The sequence below is a fragment of the Triturus cristatus genome, chromosome 9, assembly GCF_964204655.1.
Source record: "Triturus cristatus chromosome 9, aTriCri1.1, whole genome shotgun sequence".
Lineage (NCBI taxonomy): Eukaryota > Metazoa > Chordata > Amphibia > Caudata > Salamandridae > Triturus > Triturus cristatus.
In genome coordinates this window covers 226,339,843-226,349,601 of record NC_140592.1, presented here as the reverse complement: position 1 = coordinate 226,349,601, position 9,759 = coordinate 226,339,843, and positions in this window count along the sequence as shown.

Sequence of the window (9,759 nt, the reverse complement as noted above, 5' to 3'; positions counted from 1 at the left end):
CCAAACTTTCCTAGAACTGAGAAGAGGTAGCTCCACTCTACACTGTCAAATGTCATTCTGGCATCGAGAGAAAGTAGAGCCGCCTGCACTTTAGGGTCCCTCTCCGTTATATTAAGAATTCCAAATAACCGACGGAGATTTAGCCTGGTGCTTCTGTGTGGCATAAATCCAGATTGATCTGGATGTATCAGAGTGGTGATCACACCAGTAAATGTTAATGTAAATGTCATATAAATGTCCAGTATTTGTAAAGCGCAATCAATTACCAGAGGGTGTCAAGGTGCTGGGGGCCTTCGGGAAGATTAAGCGAGCTATTGCCCAGAGTCACATGGTGCTGGGCTGATCTGCCGCCGGGGATCGAACCGTGAGCCCCCGGATTCCAGAGTCAGCCACTCTGGCCGCTGTGCCACACCACTCACCTGCCAGCCAACCGTGTAGCCAAAAGCTTGGCAAGTACCTTAACCTCAAAATTGAACAATAAGATTGGCCGATACGACCCGCACTGCATGGGTGGCTTGCCCGGCTTTGTCATTATCACTGCCATCCTCTGGTCTGGTGGGAGTATGCCCTCAGTCATTGCCTGGTCAAACATATTCAGTAAATGCTCTGCAGTCATGTCGGACATGGCTTTGTACATTTCTACCGGCAGTCCATTTGGTCCAGCCGCTTACCAGGATTGGAGGTCACAGGTTGCTGCTTTGAATTCATCAACTGTCAAGTCACCCTCTATTCATTCCTTATTCTCCTCCGAGAGTCGCACCAGGGAAATATCCTGCAGGAAATCTCTGCAGTCCTCCTCTATATGGTGTGAGCGAGAGGCGTATATCCCCTCATAATATCTAGCAAACTGTTCTGCTATTTCCGCCCCGGTTCCACATCTGTCCACTGCCTCATTTTGCAGCCCTGGGACCCAGTTTCCACTAGTTTTTCTTTTTTCTAACTAGGCCAGCAGCTTGTTGGCTTTATCCCCAATGTCATATGTTGGCCCCCGCCTGCGTTCTGGCATTGTTCTCCTCTAGATCCCTCAGCTCTTTCTGCCTTAACCTTAGACATTGTCTATCCTTTATTGCTCGAGCGTCGGCCCCCACCGCTTGGGATTCTAGCCATATAATCTCTTCTTCAAGAGTGAGGACCTTAAGGACTCTTTCTTTCTTAATGGCTCCTATCTTTGCTTGTGCTCGACCTCTGAGTACCGCTTTAAATGCTTCCCAGAGGGCCACTGAGGAGTCGACCAATCCCACGTTGTCCTCAAAAAACTGCTATGAGCCCTCCCGCATGTCATCTCTAAAATCCTCATCTCTGAAAAACCATGGATCTATCCTCTATGGCAGTATATGATCCCCCCCCGCCATGCCTGACAACTTCGCTTCCACAGGGGAGTGGTCAGATAACCCCAGCGTCAAAATTGCTGCATCTCTGAATTCCCCTTGCTCCTGCCCTTGTGTTATGATGTAGTTGATCCTCAATAGGCTTTCAGAGGATGCGGATAGGTGAGTATATTGCTTTGCATTTGGGTGCTGGTACCTCCAGATGTCCCCCAGACCCATTGCTTTGAGAAATCCCTTCAGCTGACCCCCCTTTCTAACTGTGCTTGTCCCCATGGGACACCCGCCGGCCACATCCAACTCGGACGGAAGGATGTCATTCATGTCACCCCTTAGAACCAATCTACCCTCCGGCAACTGTAGTAGCAGGGGGCCCAATGCCTCGAGCATAGGCGTCTGGAGGTCCGGGGAGAATACACCGAGCAGAAATTAATTCTCTTCCCTTCCCAAATCCCACTTACAACCATGTACCTCCCCGAGGCATCAGTCCACACCTTATTTTGAATGAAGGGAAATGAGCACCTGATCAGGACCCCCACTGGAACCAGAGGTGTAGCCTGCATGCACAATTAGTGTGTACCCAAACCTATCTAGTGCTTTACAGAAGTTGCCCTTAACAACAGCAACAGGACCACCTCAGGCGCATGTCTCTTAACGAATTGTAGCACCATTGTCCTTTTTAATTTCCCATTAAGGCCATTCATGTTCCAGGACCAAACCTTTACCGCTGATTGAGTCTGTGCGCACGACGCCATTCAGAGATATTTGTGCTGTCGGCCTCCCTTACTCGTAATATATTTACTTCGATTGTAGACTCATATTCAAATCCTTTACTTAGCTCTTTGTTGTAGTACTGTGTAACTTGTTCAACCCCCCCCAACTCCTACCCCCCTCCCTGCTACCCTGCATTTAGGGTGATGGAAGCCCCAACTGTCCGGCCCGCAGAGCGCCTGTCGCGCCTTAATTAACATAACAATCTAACACTAAAATTGGAGGGAGCCTGATCCAACCGGGTCTACGTTCAACACCCGTTTCTTTTGCCCCCTCCCATCCAAGTCCCTTTGTTTCTATGGCTGTTAACCTCTATTAATGTCCATTTAGGTAGTCTTTGCCTGGATTTCCGGTCAGCATATTCTTAAGTCTCTGTAGTTCTATTTGCCATACTGGGTTTCAATCAAAAGCAGACCCACTGGTTCAGTCTTACCTCCATTTTGATCACACCACTGATTACCCTTTTGCTGCCTCGGATACTGTGGGACCATCCAACTATGGCGAGGGAGACTGCCGCTCCGCCCGCCAGAGTAGTGCCTTCCCTGCGGATTCCACACTCACGGCTTAAATCTTTGCCTTATCTGTTGCCAACTGTGCGCCACCCCTCCAGCCAGTCCCGGGCTTCTTCTGGTGTAGTAAAGTGCCATGTTTTCCCCTCCGTGATCACTCTTAGTCACGCTGGAACAGCATCATATATTTAACATTCCGGGCTCGCAGTTCCTTCTTGACCGGTTAAAAGCTTCTTCTTTGTTGTTGCACCTGGAGAGTGAAGTCAGTGAAGAATCTGATCACAGTATTTTCATAAGGCAAGTCCTCTTTTGTTCTAGCTGCCTGCAAAATTACATCTCTGTCACGATAGTTGAACATTCTGGCAATAATTGTCCGGGGTGGAGCCCCTTGCTTTGGAGGTGGCACCTGAGCCCTGTGAGGTCTCTCAATGGAGAAACACTTAGACAGGCGCATCGACTGCAATTTAATAATGATGAGATCTTCCAAAAACAGGTCTACGCTTGGTCCCTCTGCACCTTCGGGTACCCCCACTACGCGTATATTGTTCCTCCGTGCTCTCCCTTCCTGGTCCTCCAGGCGTGTTGCGAAGTGCGCGACTGTTGGGTTAGGGTCTGAACTTGCTGCTCTAGGCGTTTCGTTTTTGCCTGAAGCTGAGCAATATGCATTTCGGCAGTGCTTACTTTTTCGGATAGGTTGGAGAGATCTGCCCTGATCAGAGTGATCTCTGTGGAGACAGAGTCAATTTGCGGCTCTAGAGTTGACGTCCTGAATCGACGCCATTATCGCAGTCAGGGAAGGTTCTTCAGTTCCACCTTCCTCTTCTATGTTTATTGCAGTTCTAGAGACTGCATAATTATCCATCTTACTGGATTGGACCGGTCCCGGGCCTTTAGGCTTACCCATTGTTCCTGTGGAAATTGCATGGATTTCGCCCCCACTCAAGGCTTTGGTGCCAGGGCCCCTCGCTCTTTCTCTGTTCCAACTCGGTCTGCCAGAGGTCCGTTAGGTCCAATGTGGGTGAACCCCCAGGCTCAGCTCCCACATTCCGGCACACACGGCTCCTCCCTTGACCGTTCTCCTAACTGATTTCTACTATGGTACCTGAGTCGGTTTCCTCTTATTTGCCCCAATCTCAGCTGGCCTCCAGTATTGCAGGTCCCCAACAGGCCACGTTGCTCAATATGGGAGCCGACCCTCCACCACGTTTTATCAGCTTCGTATAGTGTAGTCACCCAAGCTCCCAAGCTGTTCACGACTTCTTTGAATGTTGTTGGGGGTAGATGCAGTAGGTGGCACCCCTCTGCCATGGTACTGTCTGATGGACTGGGCCCACACTTTCCACTGGCCTCCCTAGTCACCAGGCTGCTTCCCTGCAGGAAATTGCACCCTGCCACCAATTGGCTGCTCCTCTGTATAGTGCCTTGGGGCCGGGCTCACTCCTCTCACACTCTTTGGCTCAATAGACCCCCTCCTGCAGCCTACAACGATATCGGAGTGGCCGCCAGCCCGTCGTCCTCCACCCGGTCTCTGGAGCACCAAGCCAGATTACACCACCACTCCTCACCTCTCTTTCGGCTGAGCCTGTCCCTGTTGGGGCTCTAGTTCTATTTCCCAGTGCACTCATCAAAACTTCCTGGTGGGGGAATTGCCGCGGGCTTTATAACAGCTGGTCGGCACCTTAAGGGAGGCCGTGTCATTCCATTCGTTATAGTGGCAACTCGCCCACCGCTCCACTTTTGCACCGCCGGGCGCCTTCGTCAGAAGCCCAGTGTTCCGTTGAGCCGCTGCGCCCCCTGCCAGCCACCACACCGGCTTAGGCGATGTTGTTAGTTTTTGTCCCCCCCCCCCAGCTTACTGTTGCGTTTCCTCGCGGGTTTCAGCCACAACTTCGTCACAGCCGTTCACCTCCGTGGCAGCCATTACTCTGTTTGCGGTAGGCTGCTCCGGCTCCTTGCTGCCTTCAGGGGGACAATGTGACCATGCCTCTTGACCCCGGGGGGGGCTCCTTTTCATTTGCTACTCGCCCCCAGCCAAAATTTGCCCTCTAGAGGCACGGATCGTCGTTGGATGCACAGGCTTGGACCAGAGCTCCGCTACAACGCGGCCATCTCAGTCTGTGGTCAAGCCAAGCCCCCTACGAGGAATCTTAAACCTGGGAATGCATCAGATCCTAATTCCAGCCCAGGGGTTGCATTTGGGAGGCACAACGAGGAGAGATATCCTTATTTCTCCTAATTTTTGCCTGAAAGAGGAAAACATCTCTCCTATACAAAAACAATCACCCCTTCAACGTAGACAGCCTTGCACCATGGTGCATGACAGCGCGCTGTGCTCCAGCTCAGGGTAAAATGACATGAATGCACCATATCTCATAGAAACAGCACATTCCTCTCCTTTTCTATTGACGCAAGCCAGCACAGCAAGATTCCTTGCTGCACTGCCCTGCACCAAAACCTCATAAATGAAGCAAAATAGATCTCAGAGGTCAGTGAGCTACAAAATACAAAGCGGTAGCTTTGACCGTTACATAGATATCTGCCCCTCTCTGCCTTCTGAAGCCAGCTCACTTTGGCCGCACAGAATAATATAAATGTTTACTCTTACTGGTTACTTTTGTTCAATTTTCTTCTAGAGAGGGGCTCTTCTGTGTCTGTAATATACCCTTCTTTCAATGGAGACAAGTATCATGAGCCACACGGGCAGGCAAATGTTAAATCAAAAGGGTACTAGAACCATGAAGGCCTTTGTCAGAGAAAGCTTTAAACTGTGTCAGCTATTCAGTCTCCTGGGCATGGAGGTGTTAATGGGCCCTTTACCTGATAACGCCAGGGGCACGGCTTCAGAAAGGGAATTAATGTAATTACCACAGCCTGACAAATATGTGACAACTTCATAAATGTCACATTAGCAGCATAGATAATAAAACCCACCGTGATTAATGTTTTGTTTATTTTCTAACTACAAGCCTCAAGAAATATGTTCCAGCTTATTTGCTAACTGGAGGGATCAAAACACTGCTCTCTTTTTATGGTTTACATTCTGGATGAAGCCATTTACACAGCACTTGAGCTCCTGTTACTTTTTAAAATGTGATTGGATGCACAGTTCATTTTAAATAATATGCTGATTATCGTATTGTTTGGGACACTGTAACCACTGACTTACACTATGTTACATCGTCGTTATTTTATTTTTTTTGCAATTTTTTCAAAACAATAACCATCATCTACGTCTAACAAGCCAGTGGAGAAGCATTATACCATACATGAGGGGAAGAAAGAAATGTATGACTATAAAGTAAAGAAAGAAGAAAGAGAAGGGGAGAATTAGGAACCCAGTGCTGACTTTTATGGTGTGGGATTAATGTACATCTTCCTGTAGTTTAAATTACCAATGTGAGGCTGGTGAGTCTGAGCACCTGTAGGTATTTGGGGCATGTGAGTTCGTTAAATTTAGTTGACAAGAACTCTAGTATGGATCCCTAAGTTTTATCAAAACGGGAGAGTCTACGTGTTATGCTAGCTGTTATCTTTTCCATTCCTATTACCTCCCACAGTTTGTGTACCTAATCCAACCTGGTTGGAACACCCTCCATACCCCACCTAGCCAGCCCCAAGACCAGCGCAATAGCTTTTCCCGGTATGACCCCAGGGGGTATGATAGGGCGTTGGGGAAGCCAAGTAGTATGTAGCTTGGAAATCTCAGCATATCAGTGTTATTGGTAGCATATATGTCAGGTAGTCTGGAATCCCAGAAGGGCTCTATTTTAGGGCATTGCCACTGCAGATAGGTCAGAGTACCCACCTGATCGCAGTGTCACCAACATTGGGGGTCTCCCCAAGGCTTCCAGCACGCCACCCTGTCTGGGGTATAATACAGTATTGTGCTATTTTGAGGCACATCTCCTTTCGTGCTGTACTGCAGGAGGAGGCTCTGACTCTGTGTATTATGTCCTGCCATTCTTTTGGAGAGAATTATTGCGTGCACTCTGTCTCCCACCTACGCTGCACTGGAGTTTTACTTCGCTGTGTAGGTGCAATCAAGAATGCATAGATATCATAGAGCAGGCATTTGTCTGAGTGTCTGGTTATAAACCAGTTTTCAAATTTCGTTAAGGGGCTGCTTGTGTGTAAGCTAATTTGGGGTTGTGTGACCCAGTGCATTAGGGCTAGGTTCTGCCAGTACGTTGTTTTATGTAGACCGCAGCTAGCTGTTAATTGGGGAAAGTCCATTATCCCGTTCTCATCAAAAAGATCACCCACCCTTTTAGAATTGGCCTCTTGCCATTTAAGGGAGTCTTGTTCAGAGCGAGGGGGAGGGAAATCCGGGTGGCCTATGAAGGAAGTCAAGCGGGACAGGAGGAGTAGATAGACCCCGAGGCACCTGAACCCTATCCGATGCATTCATGGTGGTACTCAAAACCGGGGAAATGTAGACCAACACCGGGCGATGCCGCTTGGCGAGCTAGCGTACTTTCCACGTATGTATGCCCGCTATTGCACGATCGATAAAGCACAACTGCTTTTCAGTCATTTGCTCGTACCGTTCGATCATACCCCGCAATTTAGCCGCTTGGTAGTACCGCACTAATTGCAGGCCCCTCAGCCTTCCATCCTCCTGTTCAAGTACGTTTGGTGGCGTGCCATTTGGGCCTTCTTTCCACCCGAAAAAAAGTCCACTAGTAGGTGCTGCAGTTTGCCGGTACCTGAGGGGTGTGCTGCAGCGGTAGAGTCTGCATTACGGACAATATGCAGGTAAGTAGTGTCATCTTTATGGGGGCCAGGGTGCCCAGCTAGGACAGCGTGAGCAGTCTCCAATTTTGAACTTCTGTCTGAATATTGGTCAAGAGGGTGCCATAGTTCTCGCACGGTGGGTGCCATAGTTCTCGCACGGTCAACCGTGGGGAATATCTGAAGGCCCAAATTGGGGACACCCATCTCAGCCCACCCAAAGGGAAACTCCGCTTTTAGACGTCCTAGGTCAGTGTTGGAAATGGTTAGGCTAAGAGCTTGCGTCTTCTGTATGTTGATCTTAAAGCCTAAAACCAGGCCAAATTCGGTACATTCCTGCATGAGGGGAGGAAGGGAGGTAAGTGTTTGAGTGAAGAAGAGCACAACGTCATCTGCGTAACGGGAGATTTTATGTTCCCTGTCCCCCATGTAGATCCCAGTGATTGCTTCGTGCTGACGGATAACCTCAGCAAAGGGCTCCATATATAGTGTGAATAACAGGGGTGACAAGGGACAACCCTGTCGGGTACCTCTCCAGATCTTAAAAGGTCGGGACTTGACCCAGTTTACACTAATTCTTGCTTCTGGTGCATTGTAGGTGCTGTTTACCCACTGTAGAAACCGTGGCCCGAAGCCGAATCTTGCCAAGACCAAGCGCAAATAAGGCCACTGGACCCGATCGTAAGCCTTCTCGGCATCTACCGATAAGAGCAAGGTCAGCTTCTGGGAGCTCTGGGTCTTGTCATTGAGGTAGTACAATCGACTGGTGCCATCACTGCAACTGCGTTCCAGTACAAATCCGGACTGGTCCGGATCCACCAGCCCTTGCATATATGGTCTAGGCAGGCCGCCAACATGCTAGTGAAAATTTTCAGGTCTACGTTCAGCAAAGAGATGGGGCGGTACGAAGCATACTTTCTCGGGTCCTTACCCAGGTTTTGGCAGAACCACAACTGTGGCCATGCGCATGGAGGGAGCTATAGATCTCTCTTTGCTGAAGGAGTTGACGAGTCATGTGAGTAACGGGACCAAGCTAGGTGCAAAGGTCTTATAGAATTCAGAAGAAAACCCGTCTTCCCTGGTAGCCCTGCCCGACGCAAGACCCTTAATCGCTCTCAGTACCTCATCTGGCCTAATGTCGACATCCAGTTTGTCTGCTTCCGCCGCCGGGGCTGAGGCAACCTGTGCTTGGAGACACATATGCCACTGCTGCTTCCTCACCTAGAGGATCTGCAGTATAGAGAGAAGTATAGAATTTTTCAAATTCAAGTGGTATTAGGTCGTCCTCTTGCACTTGCTCTTCGTAGGGGCTTTGATCTCTACTATACAGCGATTCATTATTTGGGTATGGACTTGATATGCCAGTAGTTTCCCGGCCTTTTTACCCCCGTACCCCTGTCCTGCTTAGTGCACAGAAGGGAGTATTCGGCCCTATCGAAATCCAATGCTTTCAATTGTTTGCGAGCATTGGTAAGTTGACAGTGTGCCTGAATGGAGCCTGTGCGACGGTGCACCGTCTCCAGTTCTTTGACCTGATCCTCCAATTGTTCCCTTTTGTCCTCCTATCCCAGTTCAGCTTGACCGCTATTGCAAGACATTGCCCCCGAATGACCACTTTCAGAGTATCCCACAGCAGATGAGCATGTGTGAGACCGTCATCGTTAGTATCCCAAAAGGTTTGTTTGGCCTCTTAGACCTCTTTAACATTTGCATCATACGTAAGCAGTTTATGGTTAAGTCTCCACACCCTATGTCTTTGACAGTCCCCCTCTAGCCTCCAAGAGAGGCTGATAGGAGAATGGTCTGAAAGTGATGCATTACCCATGAAAGTGTCTAGTATCCCTAAGGTAATTCGCAGGGTTGTTAAGAAAAAATTCAGTCGGCATAAGACTGATGGGTCTCTGAGTAAAAGGTGTAGTCTCGCGCCGTAGGATTGCACTGTCACCAGGCGTCTATCAGTCCTACCTCCGCCAACCACTGTTGCTTCGATGCCGATAGTCCCCCAGGGTGACCCGTCCTCTGTGTGGTTCTGTCTGGGGCAGAATCTTGTATGATGTTGTAGTCTCCCCCCACTATAAGGTTCTCACCCGAGGTTTCCAGGATCAAGCTCAATGCGTCCCAAAGAAACGTCTCTTGGCCATCATTTGGGTCGTATCCCGATGCAAGTATGTAAGTATGACCTGCTATGACTACCCTCAGGGGCAGCAACCTCCCTGATGTCTCTGCCTGAATGTTTAGTATCTTTCCGGAGAAGTGTGTTGTGAATAAGACTGCTCCCCTGCTCTCTTTCCTGACATAGACGAAATAAATTGCCGATCAAACCAGCGTGAACGAAGGTGCTTTCAGTCCGCGCGTTGTAGATGAGTTTCCTGCAAAAGGCATATATCACAGTGGGTGTCGCTAAGGTGTGTCAGGAGTGGTCG